The sequence below is a fragment of the Salvelinus sp. IW2-2015 genome, linkage group LG32 (assembly GCF_002910315.2).
Source record: "Salvelinus sp. IW2-2015 linkage group LG32, ASM291031v2, whole genome shotgun sequence".
NCBI lineage: Eukaryota > Metazoa > Chordata > Actinopteri > Salmoniformes > Salmonidae > Salvelinus > Salvelinus sp. IW2-2015.
In genome coordinates this window covers 2,743,090-2,763,023 of record NC_036871.1, presented here as the reverse complement: position 1 = coordinate 2,763,023, position 19,934 = coordinate 2,743,090, and the positions used below count along the sequence as shown (strand labels likewise).

General features: G+C 44.6%; 1 protein-coding gene across 1 annotated transcript in view; it reads left to right on the top strand.

Moving 5' to 3' along the window:
- Positions 1–19,934, top strand: part of pex5lb (peroxisomal biogenesis factor 5-like b) — an 86,674-nt gene that overhangs the window by 9,957 nt on the left and 56,783 nt on the right. The gene's annotated exons all lie outside the window — the stretch shown is intronic.

The following is a 19,934-nucleotide window of genomic DNA, read 5'->3' as shown; positions in this document are numbered from 1 at the left end:
TTCAGATATGACGTCATTGTTTTAGGACTATCCACAGAGTTTTTAAACAACGGCACATGACATGGTTCAATATACAAATAAATCGCAAAAATGTTCCAATTGGCAGGCATCTCAAAGCTGCCCCACACACAATACCCCATAATGTCGAATTTGAATATTTCTTTTTTTCACATACAAAATGTAAAACTGAAATGTCGTTAGTCAGTAAGTATTCAACCCCTTTGTTAACCTCTACGGGATTGGTGACTTTAAAACAGTTACAGAGTTCAATGGCTGTGATAGGAGAAAACTGATCAACATTGTAGTTACGCCACAATACTAATCTAGATGACAGAGTGAAAAGAAGGAAGCTTGTACAGAAAACATGCGTCCTGCTATTTTTTTAATCCTTATTATACCAGGTAAGTTGACTGGGAACACATTCTCATTTACAGCAACGACCTGGGGAATGGTTATAGTGGAGAGGAAGGTGGATGAATGAGCCAATTGGAAGCTGGGGATGATGGTATGGGAATTTAGCCAGGACACCGGGGTTAAAACCCCTACTCTTACGATAAGTGCCATGGGATCTTTAGTGACCACAGAGAGTTAGGACACCTGTTTAACGAAAGACGACACCCTACAGAAGGCAATGTCGCCAATCACTGCCCTGGGGTATTGGGATCTTTTTTTTTAGACCAGAGGAAAGTGTGACTCATACTGGCCCTCCAACACCACTTCCAGCAGCATCTGGTCTCCCATCCAGGGACCAACCAGATCCAACGTAGTTAGTTGAARGTCTACAGACTAACACTCTAGTAACCCTCTGTAGATATGCATTGGGACCAATAAAGTGAAAGTTAATATGCTATAACCACCCAACACATCCAAATGTGCAACTTTTGTTGGAATGTCTGAAATTACCACTGGAGCACCTGGGGAAATAAATCAAGAGGGAAAACCAACAATCTATATGCTCTATCTAAACTTGTCTTTCCTAGTCGGTGATGAAGAAACGCATCAGAGGCATAATGTTAAAATCAATATTTTAAATAGTAAAAATCACAATTGTCAATCAACATCTTTGGCCTAATGGCTAAAGGCTGTCACACCCTGATCTGTTTCACCTGTCTTTGTGTTTGTCTCCACCCCCCTCCAGGTGTCGCCCATCTTCCTAATTATCCCCAGTGTATTTATACCTGTGTTCTGTTTGTTGKCAGTTTGTCCTCTCTTGTCCGGTCTTACCAGCGTGTTTTCCAGTCWCCCTGCTTTCTCAAGTTCTGTTCCCTAGTTTCCCCGGTTCTGACCATTCTGCCTGCCTGCCATTCTGTACCTGCCTGACTCTGACCCGTTTACGAACCTCTGCCTGTCCCCGAGTCTGCCTGCTGTTCTGTACCTTATTGACTCTGACCTGTCTTTTGCCTGGCCCCTGTTTGGGTCAATAAACCTCTGTGACTAGCTGTCTGCATCTGGGTCTTCTCCTGAGTGCTGATAGTACGAACTGGCCCTGACTGACCCAGCACTCAGACCAGCTCCACAATGCTGTCTCCCTGCAAGGAGCCACCATTGGAAGACACAAGGAGTTACTGCAATGTCTTATGGAGAGACTCCATACCCTGGTAGAACACCATGACCAGGCGTTTGATACATTGCTGYAGCAATTCCGCAGATTCCCTACTGGAAAACGGATCACACCAGTAATCTCGCAGCCTACCCCAGTGTCCCGAGAACCCCGCTTACCACCTCCGGAGCACTACGTTGGAGATTCTGGAACCTGCCAGACTTTTCTCTCCCAGTGCTCCCTCATTTTTGAGTTGCAGTCTTCTTCGTTCCCCTCGGACTGCTCGAGGATAGCGTACATCATACCGCTGATGTCCGGGAGGACGCATGCCTGGGCTGTGGCGGTGTTGGAGCAACTGTCCGCCGTCTGCCTCAGTCTGGTGGAAGTTCGGAAGGTGTTTGATTGTCTGTTGTCCGGGAGAGAGGCTGCTCGTAAGCTGCTCCAGCTACGTCAAGACTCCCGTAGTGTGGCAGACTATGCGGTGGATTTTGCACATTTGCGGCTGAGAGTGCCTCGAACCCGGAAGCATTGTTCGACATGTTCCTTCACAAACTATCGGAGGTGATCAAAGATGAGCTCGCAAGCCCGGGAGCTGCCCATGGACCTTGACTACCTCATAGCCTGACCATCCAGATCGATGAGCGGCTTCAAGAACGTCGGAGGGAGAGGGAAACTGTGCCTTGTCGCCTTCGTTCACCCTCGATTCCCACCTCGCCTCCGAAGAACCCGACGTCKCCCGAGTTCTCTCGGCATCACCTAGGGCTGCCGACTCGCCTCCTTCGGAATCCATGAACCTGGGCAGGGCTAGATGGACTCCGGCTGAGCTCTTATGCCGACTCCACACCCAGAGCTGTCTATATTGTGGAGCTACGGGACATTTCGTAGATACCTTCCCACTAAAAACCCAGGCTCATCAAGAACGGAAGAGTACAGTAGTGGGCCATACAGAAAACTTTTGCTCTCCCCTTACTCGCACCCCTTTCCATGCTATCCTGCTGTGGGGGAACAAGTAAAAGTCCCTCCGACTCTGGGGCCGATGAGAGTTTTTTGGGGCGCTATCCTGGCGTCCAAGCTGGACATCACCACTCAGCCCCTCTCCATTCCCATGGACATTAGAGTGCTGGACGGACGCTCTGTAGGCCTGGTCACTCACAATACCACTCCCATCAACCTACGAGTGTCAGGGAACCACAGTGAGGCAATCCAATTTATGCTTATTAAGTTTCCTCGGGTTCCCGTCCCTATGACTGTGGGATCGACCTCCCAGGCACCACACTGCCCCAGGGATGACTGTAATCTGTCGGATCTGTAGAAGAAGGTTATGGAGACCGACATCGAGGACTTTTTAGCTGCAGGGTGTATCCGTCCTATTGTTTCCTTTGCCGGCGCAGGGCTCTTCTTTGTGGAGAAGGACAAACCCCTGCGCCCATGCATCGACTACCCGGGSCTCAATGACATCACAGTGAAGAACCTCTAACCGCTACCCCTCATCGCCTCGGCCTTTYAGCAGCTCCAGGGGGCCACTGTTTTCTCCATTTTGGACCTGCGGAACGCCTACCATTTGGTGCGTTTACGGGAAGGGGACGACTGGAAGACTGCCTTCAACATGACCAGCGGCCACTAAGAATACCTGGTCATTGCATTTGGACTTACCAACGCCCCTGCTGTGTTCAAGGCCCTGGTTAATGACGTTGTCCACGACATGTTGAGCTGGTTTGTTTTCTTCTACCTTGATGACATCCTTGTTGTCTCCCACTCAGCCCAAGAACATGTGCTCCACATCCAATAGGTCCTCCAGGGCCTCCTGGAGAACCAGCTTTTTGTGAAAGCGGAGAAATGCGAATTCCATCGCCCCACCATCCCCTTCCTTGGTTACATCATCGCTGCAGGGAATGTACAGATGGATCCCGGGAAGGTGAGAGCGGTGGTGGATTGGCCCCAGCCTACGTCCAGAGTGCAGCTGCAATGTTTCCTGGGATTCACAGCTTTAGCCGGGGTTACAGCACCCTGGTTTCCCCCGTCTGCACTCACCTTTCCCAAGGTTCCGTTCACATGGTCCCCAGCTGCTGACCGGGCGTTCCGGGACTTCAAGCACCACGTCACCACTGCTCCCATATTGATTRATCCTGACCCATCCTGTCAGTTCGTGGTGGAGGCCGATGCTTCGGATGTCGGAGTGGGGACTGTCCTGTCCCAGTGTTCTGCCCTGGACCTCAAGTTAAATCCCTGCGTCTTCTCACATCACCTCAACGCCACAGAGAGGAACTACAATGTGGGGAATCGTGGGCTTATCGCGGTGAAGATGGCGTTGGAGGAGTGGAGACACCGGTGGGTGGGGGTGGAACCTTCGTTCATTGTGTGGACAGACGACAGGAACCTGGAATATCTCCCCACCGCCAAGCGTCTCATTCCAGGCAAGCTAGGTGGGCCCTGCTTTTCACCCGGTTTAACTTCTCCCTCTCCTACCGACCAGGATCCAAGAACATCAAGCCGGATGCGCTGTCACGCCATTATAGCCCCACCGCTACACTCGYACCCCGAGACCATTCTTCCCACCTCATGTCTGGCGACAGCACTCAGCTGGGGAATAGGGAAGCATGTTCGTGAGGCACAGAGTTCCCAGTCAAACCCAGGGGAGGGAGCCCAGATATCCAGATGTTTGTGCCTGACGCTGTCCGCTCCTTGGTCCTGGAGTGGGCCCACTCCTCCAGGCTTGCCTGCCACCCGGGCTCCCGTCAAACCCTGGCCTTGGTGCGGCAACGCTTTTTGTGGCCTACCAWGGTCCCGGACTTCTCCGCGTTCATCGCCGCCTGCACGGTCTGTGCACAGAACAAGACTCCTCGGCAAGCTCTGGCTAGTCTTCAACCATTGCCTGTCCCTCACCATCCCTGGTCTCACATATCCCTGGACTTCGTCACGAGTCTTRCCCAGTCTGATGGCAGCACCGCCATCCTGACAGTAGTGGACCGGTTTTCCAATGCCGCCCACTTCATTCCTCTCCCCAAGCTACCCTCTGCTAAAGAGACGGCCCAGCTCATGGTGCAGCACGTCTTCTGGTTCCATGGACTCCCAGTGGACATGGTCTCTGACCGGGGTCCTCAGTTCTCGTCCTGGTTCTGGAAGGAGATCTGCACGCTCATTGGGTCGTCAGCCTGTCCTCCGGGTTCCACCTGCAGTCCAATGGCCAGTTGGAGCGAGCCTACCAAGACCTGGAGAAGACTCATCGCTGCCTTATCTCCGCCAACCCCACCACCTGGAGCCAGCAACTCGTGTGGGTTGAATACGCCCGCAACACCCTCCCCTGCTCTGCCACTGGGCTCTCGACTTTCGAGTGGTCTCTGGGGTATTAGCCCCTGCTCTTCCTGGAGCAAGAGGAAGAGGTCGGCATACCCTTGGCCCAGATGTAATGTCGCCGTACATGGAAGAGGGGCTAGGGAGGGGTGCTGTTGTCACACCCTGATCTGTTTCACTTGTCTTTGTGCTTGTCTCCATCCCCGCCAGGTGTCTCCCATCTTCCTAATTATCAKCAGTCACCTTTTGTTCTCTGTTTGTCTGTTGCCAGTTTGTCTTGTCTTACCAGCYCTTTTTCCCATCTTCCTGTTTTCTCAAGTTCTGTTCCCCGGTTCTGACCATTCTGCCTGCCCTGACTCCGAGCCTGCCTGCCGTTCTATACATGTCTGACTTATTTACGAACCTCTGCCTGTCCTGACCCCGAGCCTGCCTGCTGTTCTGTACCTTATTGACTCTGCCTTGGATTACGGACCTCTGCCTGCCTTTGACCGGTCTTTTGCCTGCCCCCTGTTTGGGTCAATAAACCTCTGTGACTCTAGCTGTCTGCATCTGGGTCTCTGATGGTAGCGGTCAGTTTTGATAAAAGGCTGCTAGTGAAAGTGTGAGCGTATCGTCAGTGGGAGATTGTGCTAGASACCTGAAAATGTTTGTCTTATTGGTATTCTTTGTGCTGACAGAATACATTTAAGTGAGAATCCATAAACAATAATATATTAATTTAAACAGAGTTCCTAATTTGAAATAATGTCACCTATTTACATTTACATTTAAGTCATTTAGCAGACGCTCTTATCCAGAGCGACTTACAAATTGGTGCATTCACCTTATGATATCCAGTGGAACAACCACTTTACAATAGTGCATCTAACTCTTTTAAGGGGGAGGGGGGGGGTTAGAAGGATTACTTTATCCTATCCTAGGTATTCCTTAAAGAGGTGGGGTTTCAGGTGTCTCCGGAAGGTGGTGATTGACTCCGCTGACCTGGCGTCGTGAGGGAGTTTGTTCCACCATTGGGGTGCCAGAGCAGCGAACAGTTTTGACTGGGCTGAGCGGGAACTGTACTTCCTCAGAGGTAGGGAGGCGAGCAGGCCAGAGGTGGATGAACGCAGTGCCCTTGTTTGGGTGTAGGGCCTGATCAGAGCCTGAAGGTACGGAGGTGCCGTTCCCCTCACAGCTCCGTAGGCAAGCACCATGGTCTTGTAGCGGATGCGAGCTTCAACTGGAAGCCAGTGGAGAGAGCGGAGGAGCGGGGTGACGTGAGAGAACTTGGGAAGGTTATCTATCTTCTGTTTCGGCAGTCAACTGGCTCAGTTGCTGCTCCAGAAATGCTCGATCAGCCTCCAGGTCTTCCTGGAGGATCTCTGCTTTAATCTTCCATTGAACCAATTCCTGGTTCATCGGCTTAATTTTTTCACTTGAACTTCAACAACATGAAAGAACATAAACTGAATTAAAATATGAATGCAAGATGCAACAATTTCAAAGATTTTACTGAGTTACAGTTCATAGAAGGAAATCAGTCAATTGAAATAAATAAATGAGGCCCTAATCTATGGATTTCACATGACTGTGCAGGGGCGCAGCCATGGGTGGGGCTGGGAGGGCATAGGCCCACCAACTTGGGAGCCAGGTCCACCCACTGGGGAGCCAGGCCCAGCCAATCAGAATTAGTTTTTCCCAACAAAAGGGCTTTATTACAGACATAAATACTCCTCAGCACCCTCCCTCCCCCTCCTCAGTCGATCCCGCAGGTGAAGAAGCCGAATGTGGAGGTCCTGTGGTTACACGTGGTCTGCGGTTGTGAAGCCTGTTGAATGTACTGCCAAATTCTCTGAAACAACGTTGGAGGCGGCTTATGGTAGAGAAATTAACATCTGTGACATTGTATTGTGAGACAGTCTTGGGGGTAGAAGCTGTTGAGGAGCCTTTTGGACATTCAAAGCTCATATCTCTGAGTGACTCAGCAACACACCTCTCGGCCCAGACTGCTCCACGATGGCCTATTAACATATCAGAAACAAAACTGCACATTTTAGAGTGGCTTTTTATTGTCCCCAGCACAAGTTGCACCTGTGCAATGATCATGCTGTTTAATCAGCTTCATAATATGCCACAGCTGTCAGGCGGATGGATTATCTTGGCAAATGAGAAATTCTCACTAACAGAGATGGTAACACATTTGTGCACAGAAGTTGAGAGAAATAAGCTTTTTGTGCACATGGAACATTTCTGGCATATGTTATGTCAGCTAATGAAAAGTGGGTCCAACACTCTACATGTTGTGTTTATATTTTTGTTCAGTATAGTTGGGGGAGAAATGTAGCACGGGGAAGTTCATCATGCCGTAAACGAGACATTCAATAACCAAATTTGGTTAATGTTTTTTATGTTTGCATGCTTTTTATTCACTGTAGCACCATCTCAGGGCCAATGGTGACTGAAAAGAGATGTTTTACAATCTGAACTCTTGAAGAGATACAGTATGTGATCGTTAACGTTAACATTGACAAATGCTAGCTAAGTATAGCTAGCTAACTAAACATGGTATTTCACAAAGTTTAGCTTTCTAGCTAGTTAGCTAGCTACCTTTTTATAGCTTATACCATAGATAAGAGGTTAGCTAGTTCTATAATCTTTGCTTATACTGTTAACATTAGCTAGGCTAGTAGCTTGCTAACTACTTACATTATCCCTCCTCGTCCTCTTCCTTTGCATGGTCACACATCCGTGCTCTTGTCCCCTGAGCAGAAAAGATAGTGGACATGAAAACTTGAGCTGGCTAGCTAAACAAGCTCCAGGTTGCTAACTAGCTGTGGCCAAAAACGTATAATAGCAGCAATTGACTTGCAGTTTACATTTAGCTAGCCAAGACTTTTTAGCTCAGACATGAATCATATTTCAACAATGTAGCTAGGCACCTAACATTAATTTACCTTTATATATCAATTTATCACTTTGTAGACACTCCATATGGTCCTCATGCAGTTGCAGCGGTGAATGTAACGTTACTGCAGGCGGGGAGAGGGGGGCCGTCCGGTTCGGAAGTGCAACGATGTGCAACGTCCACATAGAAACGAACACCCACATAGACGTCACTCATGAAAGATAGCAGTGAAATCTATCTGCATGGTTATGCACTTTGGTCCCAGCCAATGAAATTAGTGTGCCAATTATATTCAATTGGTACGCCAATTCCAGTCAAAACACTATCCATTATTCCAGCCTGTCCCTAATGGATAATGGATAGTTTGGTTAGGAAACTAACTAGCATGGCCTATGTCAAACAGAACAAAAAATCTACATAGAAATTGATAAACTGGCTGCAGGAGAAACGTCTGCTGAAAGGAAAAATGAAAAGCAAGAAATTTGGACGGAAGATGAAGATGGTGCCATACCAGTGCAGACATCTTCATCTGGTAAGTCATTGTTAGCTAGTGTTAGCTGTATTAATCAACTGGAAGAAAGTGGTATTTTTTAAATTTTTTAGAAACAATGTTTAATTTAAATATGTAATAATGCAGCCCATCAATATTTTTTGCCGACAAATAAACCGGAAAACAAGCTGATATGTTAATAGGCCATCGTGGAGCAGTCTGGGCCGAGAGGTGTGTTGCTGAGTCACGCAGAGATATGAGCTTTGAATGTCCAAAAGGCTCCTCAACAGCTTCTACCCCCAAGCCATAAAGACTGCTGAACAATTCATCAAATGGCCACCCGGACTATTTACATTGACACATTTTACACTGCTGATACTCGCTGTTTACTATCTATGCATAGTCACTCTACCCCTACCTACATGTACAAATTACGTCGACTAAACTGTACACACGCACATTGACCAAGTACCGGTACCCCCTGTATATAGCCTCGTTAATGTTATTTGATTATTCCTTTTTATTCCATTTCTTACATTAGTTTATTTAGTAAATATTTTCTTATCCAAGGATGCAGTTCAAGAAATAGAGTTAAGGGCTAGACAAATACATTTTGATTTGATTTGCTGTGGTGGAGTTCTCCATGGTTCTGCAGTAGCTGGTGAGTGCAGCCTGTGCCTAGGCCCTAGGTCTACTGCGCAACTGCAATATGTGGCTCTGACCTAGGCTATGGACCACTGCTTCTGTATGGTCTCCACCGTATAGGTGACACCACTGTGTAATCACACTAAATGGTAGAAAGTGGAACTTTGTCCCCTGTTGAAGTAGGCCGGTGTACGTTATAATTCCTATTTATGAAAACTGTGAATGTCTTCACATTTCAGACTATGGATACAGCAAAATAGGACCTGGCAACCCTGTTTAGGTATTATACGATGCATGTCATATGAGGACTGGGTCAATTTTGTACTGGGCCCACTCCAGCCTCTACACGTGGATGGAATACGTACACCGGTAGTTCTGCGTTATCACTGACAATGGGAAATGAGAGGTAAATGTGTGTAAAATAAATAGCTTTGTATTTTCATTAGACAACAATACATGCTATAAATTATTTATTACATGTCCATAGAGACCCAGTTGTTTCTTATAATGGTCTTCTTTTTGTGTAAACATAATTATTGTCAGACTTTTCACTGGGCGAAAAGGGTCCATACACGGGACATCTTTACATGACGCGTTATTGATATTCTAGAGATTACAGACAATTTCCAATGAATATTTTGAGTTTTCTGGATAGGCACTGTATTCTGACAAAATCTGAATCCAGATGTCTTTTAGACATTCTATTGTAACATGCGTTACCAAGAAAGCATATCGTGAAAGTGAAATGAAACGTTGCCCCTAAAATAAATGAAATGATTAATATATGAAAATAATGTGTTGATGTACAGTATGTATAGTCGTGGCCAAAAGTTTTGAGAATGACACAAATATTAATTTTCACAAAGTTTGCTGCTTCAGTATCTTTAGATATTTTTGTCAGATGTTACTATGGAATACTGAAGTATAATTACAAGCATTTCATAAGTGTCAAAGGCTTTTATTGACAATTACATGAAGTTGATGCAAAGAGTCAATATTTGCAGTGTTGACCCTTCTTTTTCAAGACCTCTGCAATCCGCCCTGGCATGCTGTCAATTAACTTCTGGGCCACATCCTGACTGATGGCAGCCCCTTCTTGCATAATCAATGCTTGGAGTTTGTCAGAATTTGTGGGTTTTTGTTTGTCCACCCGCCTCTTGATGATTGACCACAAGTTCTCAATGGGATTAAGGTCTGGGGAGTTTCCTGGCCATGGACCCAAAATATCGATGTTTTGTTCCCCGAGCCACTTAGTTATCAAGCAAGGTGCTCCATCATGCTGGAAAAGGCATTGTTCTTCACCAAACTGTTCCTGGATGGTTGGGAGAAGTTGCTCTCGGAGGATGTGTTGGTACCCTTCTTTATTCATGGCTGTGTTCTTAGGCAAAATTGTGAGTGAGCCCACTCCCTTGGCTGAGAAGCAACCATAAATAAAGGATCACTTGAATCACGGCTCTCTTATTGATGCAAAGTGCCTCCAGATGACACACGAAGTGGGGGGTGGATAGCCTGTCAGAGATACTAAACTTTGAGGATCCGGTACTGGCAGAAGAAGTTAAGATGCGCAACCTTATGTTCCGAAACCATTGCGTTGATATAACTGTTAAAGGTTTGGGTATGTGGCGGTGGTGTTTAAAGGCAAAATGAGATTTGTGAAGTGTGGGGGCGAACATGAATGTGGACATCCAGTTAAACTGCTGTGCAGTGATGYAAAGACAAGTGGAAGTGCAGCAGGTGAGGAGTGAGCGTAAAATCTCATATGCAGAAGCAGTGAAGGTAGTTCACGCAGAGCACCTAGAAGAGCAGGTATTCCAAGACAGATTGGGATGCAGGTTGGGCGTGATGTAGGGAGAAGAATGAGAGAGAACACAAGACTGGTTGACATGAATAAGGTTGTTACATATACACGGTAAGTGAGAAATATAAGAATAAGATTTGGCTTGATTAGCATAGCCCTGCCCTGCCCCCTTGTGGAGCTCTTCAGTTACTGTTTCTTATATAATTCATAATTGGGATTTTGTCATTGCAATTTATTATTTTTATAGCAGTGTTATTATGTTTCTTCATTGTAATATTGTTTTATTGCTATTTCCTGATATTGTATTCTAATTACTAATAATTCCTCATTCTGTACTTTCAAAAACCACACACATAAACAGTAATAAACATTATTTGCGAACATCATAACTGGACATCTTTCTTGCCGAAGATTGAGGCCGAAGATTGCCGAAGATTGATGCTAGCAACATACTGTTTGAATTTACACTCCTTTACAGTTTTAGTGGAGTAAAAAATAGGTCTATATGTAATGGTTATCTATTTCTTTGAAGTATTGGTAGTGATTGAGCAACAATCTGTAACGTAACAAAATGTGGAATTAGGCAAGGGGTCTTAATACTTTCCGAATGCACTTATGGCTCAATCATTAGGGATTTTTGGGCTTGGGCTCATTAAATGTCTTTAATGTTGGGCTAATGAAATGTATTTAAATTATGGCTTATCAGGCTCAGTTAGCATCAGGCTCGAATTTACAATAAAATCCAGACACAGGCCTATGCTTTTGAATGACGCTTCCGGTTTTGGCAGGAAATCCCGGGTTACCCGGGAGAAAAGTGATTTACAGTGCATTCGGAAAGTATTCAGACCCCTTTGCTTTTCCCACATTTGTTACATTACAGCCTTATTCTAAAATTGATTACATTTTTGTTCCTCATCAATCTACACACAATACCCCGTAATGACAAAGCAAAAACAGTTTTTTAGAAATTTTTGCAAATGTATATAAAAAAATATAAAAAATAAAAACTTTCATAAACATAAGTATTCAGACCCTTTACTCAGTACTTTGTTAAAGCACCTTTGGCAGCGATTACAGCCTCGAGTCTTCTTGGGTATGACGCTACAAGCTTGGCACACCTGTATTTGGGGAGTTTCTCCCATTTTTCTCTGCAGATCCTCTCAAGCTCTGTCAGGTTGGATGGGGAGCGTCGCTGCACAGCAACATCCCTACAGCATGATGCTGCCACCACCATACTTCACAGTAGGGATGGTGCCAGGTTTCCTGCATATGTGACGCTTGGCATTCAGGCCAAAGAGTTCAGTCTTGGTTTCATAAAACCAGAGAATATTGTTTCTCATGGTCTGAGAGTCCTTTAAGTGCCTTTCGGCAAACTCCAAGTGGGCTGTCGTGCCTTTTACTGAGGGGCTTCCGTCTGGCCACTCTACCATAAATGCCTGATTGTTGGAGTGCTGCTGAGATGGTTGTCCTTCTGGAAGATTCTCCCATCTCCACAGATGAACTCTGGAGCTCTGTAAGAGTGACCTCCCTGACCAAGGCCCTTCTCCCCCGATTGCTCAGTTTGGCCGGGCGGCCTGCTCTAGGGAGAGTTGGTGGTTCAAAACTTCTTCCATTTAAGAATGATGGAGGCTACTGTGTTCTTGGGGACCTTCAATGCTGCAGAAATGTTTTGGTACCCTTCCCCAGATCTGTGCCTCGACACAATCCTGTCTCGGAGCTCTACAGACAATTAATTAGACCTCATGGCTTGGTTTTTGCTCTGACATGCACTGTCAACTGTGGGACTTTATGTAGACAGGTGTGTGCCTTTCCAAATCATGTCCAATCAATTGAATTTGTCACAGGTCGACTCCAATGACGTTGTAGAAACATCAAGGATGATCAATGAAAACAGGATGCACCTGAGCTCAATTTCGAGGCTAATAGCAAAGAGTCTAAATACTTATATAAATAAGGCCTGTTTTTTGTTATTAATACATTTCCCAAACTGTCTAAAAACCTGTTTTAGCTTTGTCATTATGGAGTATTGTATGTAGATTGATGAAGAAACCATTTTATTTAATACATTTTAGAATAAGGCTGTAACGTCTCAAAATGTGGAGGAAGGGGTCTGAATACTTTCCGAATACAATGTGTATATACATCCTCCGGGTTCAGCGAGACCCATACATATGGATACTTTTCTGTCTGGTATAGTATTATCTAGATTATCAGATAGCCAGGTAGACCTGGTCTGTACTATAACAGAAGATGAGGTTAGAGCTGCCATTTTATGTATGAAAGCAGGGAAGTCGCCTGGTCTGGATGGCCTTCCTGTAGAATATTATGAAAAGTATATTGACATTCTTGTACCTATATTGACAGTGGTTTAACAAGAGTCATTAATAATGGCTCCCTTTCGGACACCTTTAATGAGGCTTTGATATCGCTTATCCCTCAAAAGGATAGAGATACTACAGAACCTGGGAATTTTAGAGCTATCCGCCTCATTTAATGTGGATTGTAAGATTCTTACTAAGACCCTTGCGATATGCTTAGAGAAGGCACTACCTAATATTATACATAGTGACCAAGTAGGATTTATTAAGAACAGGACCTGATAATATGAGGAGCCTCTTACATCTCATGTGGTTAAACCGCTCAAGCATAGTTCCTACCACTGCTGTCACCTTAGATGCTGAGAAGGCGTTTGATAGGGTAGAGTGGGCTTTTCTCTTAAGAACCCAAGGAAAATTTGGTTTTGGACCTGACTTTTGTAAATGGATAGGGTCGTTTATTCCAGTCCAAAAGCAACAGTATTTACACATGAAATAGTTTCCTTTTTTTCTCTTTCTGGAGGCACAAGACAGGTTTGCRCGCTCTCCCCTCGCCTGTTTTAAAGCCTCTTGCAACAAGGATAAGAAGAGATCCTGAAATTTTGGGTGTACATGGAGGAGGAAAAYAACYCGAACTGCTTATGTATGCAGACAATATTCTACTGCTGGTCTRTGATCCTGTACCACGATTACTTACTTGTACTGAATCATATTCTAGTTTGTCAGGCTACAAAAATAATTGGATTAAGTAGAAAGAAATGCCAATTAATGCTATATGTTACTCTGGAACTGTTACCCCATTTCATTTCAAATGGGATCCAACTGGGATGAAATATATGGATATTAAGTTGAGCTCAYATTTGGAGMAATTGATGGGACTACATTTTGAGCCACTACTAGTRAAGATTAAGACCAATTTAGAAAAATMMGAAAATATTTAAATTTTATCTCTGCAATGTTACCTATGAATTTTCCAGACTGGTATTTTCAACAATATGACAAATGAASTAAATACTTTTTGTGGGATAGGAAAAAATCCAGGTTTAATATGAAGATGTGCTCACCAAGGGATGTAGGAGGCTTGGCTTCACCAGATGTTAAATTGTACAATTTACCATTTGAAATGGCTAAATTGGRGAAGCATTGGATAAAAGGGATTCTGMCTAGGAWTGGATAACAATAGAATGGGAACTAAGTTATCCTTTCACCCCTGTTGATACTCTGTCACATAGTCTTACAGGGGAGAGGTSTGTTAACTCCCAAACCAATTTTGTTACARTCAAAAGAGATGAGGAGAACAGTACACAATATATGTGGAATTTCACATCTAAGGATACTCATCTTTGTGGCACAATCCTAGGCTACTGAWGGGAAAGAAGTCTGTGTACTGGAAACAGTGGCTAATGAAAGGAATTCATACTATAGGTAATCTGTACAKTGAAGATGTTTTAACGTCATACTCAGATTTGGTACAAAAATATGATGTGGGAGACGAGGGACATTTCTGGAAATATTTACAATTGAGGGAGTGTTTGTTAAACGGCTATCAACAAAATCCAGGAAAAAACCCAAAAGCTGAATATTTGGAATTACCCAAACCTAAAGCAGACATGTTTTACTCAATATTTACTCATCTGCTGAGTAAAGACTGTAAAAACCTCAGAACAATATGGCAAAGTGTGAAATTGAGGATGATACCTGGTTGAAGATCTTGTCCAGCTCAGGGAAGAACATAAGGGAAGCCAGGGGGAAACTTACTCAATAGAAGACACTGCGTAGGTTTTATTGGACCCCAACAATGCTTCATAAGATGGGGTCGACCAACAAATATCTGTGTTGGAAATGCCAAAAAGACACTGGGACATTATTTACATGCAATATGACACTGTACATTAGTGCTACCTTTTCTGGAAGGAGGTTTTGAAATATCTGGAGGAATGGTTGAGGTTAACAACTCCAGTCATACCAAGAATGTCTCTTGGGCGATAGAACAGAGTTACCTAATGTAACAAATGAGGAATTTGCACTGGTCGCTGTTGTTCAGCGTTACAGCAGCTAGAGTAATCCTCAGAACTTGGAAGGGTCGTGCCACTCCTACTCTGAAACAGTGGACAGAATCAACGTTGGAGGTAGTATCTCATGAACAAATGCTTGATAGGATCACTGGGGGAAACGACAATTCTAGAAGCTGGACGCATTTTATTTGTCATGTTGTTTCTAAGACTGGGAGGTGAGGACTTATGCTTGTGAACCCATTTTAGTTGAGTATTTTAGCTTGTAAGATACTATTTGACTGCGTATGTGTGGTATGTTGGGGGTGTTGGTCAGATAATCAGGTCTATATAATTATCAAACTTATATTGGTAGTAGAAAGGAAACACAGACTCTTTGTTTTAAGTATTTCGATTCTCCTTCAGTAATACAATTGCAGGCAGAAGTTGGTACAGAGTACAGTATATGACTGGGGAGAGCTAAGACCTGGGGAGAGAGCTAAGACCTGGGGAGAGAGCTAAGACATCCTGTAACTCATTTAGCCTCCCCAGTCCCCCTTGCGTGACTTTCCCTGGCAACAACATTTTAATCAATCTAACCTCTCCCTGGCAGCAGCAACCATCTTGTCAGCAATTAAAAGCTCAGAAGTGGGTTTGACCGAAACTTGACCTTTCATCACAAGTATAGAGTCATAACAAGGTGAACGAGTCTAAGGATCTTCTGACAGGAGGCTGTTTTCATCAGGCCTGCGGCAGTCTTGTGTTATCAGGAAAACAGTCGTATTCGCAGAAACTCAGATAGCCACGTTMGGGCCCAGACAGGAGGAGTATGAGCGTAGGCAGTTTCATCCTTCTGATAGTGTCTGAAGGGCACAACACTCAAAACAGGTGTAAACACACACACAGGTCTCCTGAGAGGAGACCTTACAGTTTATTCATAGCACAATTTAAGTCGGAAGTTTGCATACACCTTAGCCAAATACATTTAAACTCAGTTTTTCACAATTCTGACATTCAATCCTAGTAAAAATTCCTTGTCTTAGGTCAGTTAGGATCACCACTTTATTTTAAGAATGTGAAATGTCAGTATAATAGGAGAGAGAATATTTATTTCAGCTTTTATTTCTTTCATCACATTCCCAGTGGGTCAGAAGTTTACATCCCTCAATTAGTATTGGGTAGCATTGCCTTTAAATTGTTTAACTTGGGTCAAACGTTTCTGGTAGCCTTCCACAAGCTTCCCACAATAAGTTGGGTGAATTTTGTCCCATTCCTCCTGACAGAGCTGGTGTAACTGAGTCAGGTTTGTAGGCCTCCTTGCTTTTTCAGTTCTGCCCACACATTATCTATAGGATTGAGGTCAGGGCTTTGTGATGGCCACTCCAATACCTGACTTTGTTGTTCTTAAGCCATTTTGCCACAACTTTGGAAGTCTGCTTGGGGTCATTGTCCATTTGGAAGACCCATTTGCGACCAAGCTTTAACCTCCTGACTGATGTCTGAGATGTTGCTTCAATAAACTACATAATTTCCCTTCCTCATGATGCCATCTATTTTGTGAAGTGCACCACCCTCCTGCAGCAAAGCACCCCCACAACATGATGCTGCCACCCCCATGCTTTACGGTTGGGATGGTGCTTCGGCTTGCAAGCCTCCCCTTTTTCCTCCAAACATAACGATGGTCATTATGGCCGAACAGTTTCATTTTTGTTTCGTCAGACCAGAGGACATCCAAAAAGTACGATCTTTGTCCCCATGTGCAGTTGCAAACCGTAGTCTGGCTTTTTTTATGGTGGTTTTGGAGCAGTGGCTTCTTCCTTGCTGAGCGGCCTTTCAGGTTATGTCGATATAGGATCATTTTCTGGGATATAGATACTTTTGTTCCTGTTTCCTCCAGCATCTTCACAAGGTCCTTTGCTGTTGTTCTGGGATTGATTTACACCTTTCCACCAAAGTACGTTCATCTCTAGGAGACAGAACCGTCTCCTTCCTGAGCAGTATGACGGCTGCGTGTCCTATGGTGTTTATACTTGCGTACTATTGTTTGTACAGATGAATGTGGTACCTTTAGGCATTTGGAAATTGCTCCAAGGATGAACCAGACTTGTGGAGGTCTACAATTGTTTTTCTGAGGTCTTGGCTGATTTCTTTTGATTTTCCCATGATGTAAGCAAAGAGGCACTGAGTTTGAAGGTAGGCCTTGAAATACATCCACAGGTACACCTCCAATTGACTCAAATGATGTCAATTAGCCTATCAGAAACTTCAAAGCCATGACATCATTTTCTGGAATTTTCCAGGCTGTTTGAAGGACAGTCAACAGTGTATGTAAACTTCTGACCCACTGGATTTGTGATACAGTGAATTATAAGTGAAATAATCTGTCTGTAAACAATTGTTGAAAAATTACTTGTCATGCACAAAGTAGATGTCCTAAACGACTTGCCAAAACTATAGTTTGTTAACAAGAAATTTGTGGAGTGGTTGAAAAACTAGTCTTAATGACTCCAACCTAAGTGAATGTAAACTTCGACTTCAACTGTACACAAACTCAGCAAAAAAAGAAACGTCCTCTCACTGTCAACTGCGTTTATTTTCAGCAAACTTAACCTGTAAATATTTGTATAAACATAAGATTCAACAACAAACATAAACTGAACAAGTTCCACAGACATYTGACTAACAGACATGGAATAWTGTGTCCCTGAGCAAAGGGGGTGTCAAAATCAYAAGTAACAGTCAGTATCTGGTGTAGCCACCAGCTGCATTAAGTACGGCAGTGCATCTCCTCCTCATGGACTGCACCAGATTTGCCATTTCTTGCTGGGAGATGTTACCCCACTCTTCCACCAAGGTGCCTGCAAGTTCCTGGACATCTCTGGGGGGAATGGCCCCAGCCCTCACCCCTCCGATCCAACAGGTCCCAGACGTGCTCAATGGGAGATCCGGGTTCTTCGCTGACCATGGCAGAACACTGATCTTGCAGGAAATCACGCACAGAACGAGCAGTATGGCTGGTGGCAATGTCATGCTGGAGGGTCATGTCAGGATGAGGAAGGGTACCACATGAAGGAGGAGGATGTCTTTCCTGTAACGCACAGCATTGAGATTGCCTGCAATTACAACAGGCTCAGTCCGATGATGCTGTGTGTGTAATTGCAGCATCATCAGACTGAGCCTGTTGTAATAACCTCAAAACGCCCCAGACCATGACGGACCCTCCACCTCCGAATCGATCCTGCTCCAGAGAACAGGCCTCGGTGTAACACTCATTCCTTTGACGATAAATGCGAATCCGACCATCACCCCCAGAGAAGAGCACTTTTTGCCAGTCCTTTCTGGCCCAGCGACGGTGGGTTTGTGCCCATAGGCGATGTTATTGCCAGTGATGTCTGGTGAGGACCTGCCTTACAACAGGCCTGCAAGCCCTCAGTCCAGCCTCTCTCAGCCTATTGCGGACAGTGTGAGCAGTGATGGAGGGATTGTGCGTTCCTGGTGTAACTCGGGCAGTTGTTGCAATCCTGTAACTGTCCCGCAGATGTYATGTTCGGATGTATRGATCCTTTGCAGGTGTTGTTACACAAGGTCTGCCACTGCGAGGACGATRAGCTGTCCGTCCTGTCTCCCTGTAACGCTGTCGTAGGCGTCTCACAGTACAGACATTGCAATTTATTGCCCTGGCCACATCTGCAGTCCTCATGCCTCCTTGCAGCATGCCTAAGGCACGTTCACACAGATGAGCAGGGACCCTGGGCATCTTTCTTTTGGAGTTTTTCAGAGTCASTAGAAAGGCCTCTTTAGTGTCCMAAGTTTTCATAACTGTAACCTTAATTGCCTACCGTCTGTAAGCTGTTAGTGTGTTAATGACCGTTCCACAGGTGCATGTTCATTAGTTATTTATGGTTCATTGAATAGGCATGGGAAACAGTTTACCCTTTACAAACCATTGTAAAATGAAGATCTGTGAAGTTATTTGGATTTTTACGAATTATCTTTGAAAAACAGGGTCCTGAAAAAGGGACMTGTCTTTTTTTGCTGAATTTAGTATATTTTCTCAACAAATACAATGCATATGCTTTTTGACTGAGGTCCGTATCAGGATATTTATGTGCATTTTGATATACTAAATTGTCTGTTTATTTGAGTTTTGAGGACATMCTCAATAATTTGAAATATTAAATCCATAGACATAAAGGCGCAAAACCGCAAGCTACAAGCACTGTAACTTTTAGCCTAGCAACAAGAACCACATTTTTTCTGCTGCAGAATTCAAACCGTCATTTTTTTATTTGGGCGCCACAAATGAGTGTGTAAATGCTGTGGTCGAACTGACAACTGGAAAAACAAAGTGAGAAACTATTCCGAAAATACCTCAAAGCAGTTAAAGTGAGTAGCTAATTTGAGATTTTTATTTATCTTATTAACTCGAATCAAGAACGCTAGCTAATTTGGCCAGTAGCCAGCAGGTCTAACTTAGCTAGCTAGGCTTGATAGGGTGACTTAATTAAGGCTGATGAGTTTCACAGATCCCCATCTGCTACATTCACCCCCCCCCAAACTCACTCCACAGCGACACCAGCGTTTGAGATGAGCACAACTGTTGTCAGAGTCCAGCTTGCTTAGCGAGTACCGCTTCCCCCTGATTCAGCTTGTACAGAGACTCAAACTCAGGACCTCTGCTTCAAAAACACACGTGACCGTCCTCCTGTACCATACCATCCCATCACGCCATTAAAAAAGGCTTCTTCAATAGCGCAAGGGGTGACACTTCAGGCTGAGGAGTGAGTTTCACAGATCCCAATCTGCTACACTAATACAAGTCTGCAGGATCCAGCAAGGTTAATCATCAAAAGACCCACGCTWATGTGATGAGAACCTTGCCTGAGACCTGAAGATTTGTTTGTTTCAAGTACTCATTATAAGGGTAACGTGACTGGGTTAAGACTTTGTTAGCCTACTGAGCTAAAGCCTAGGTATTGG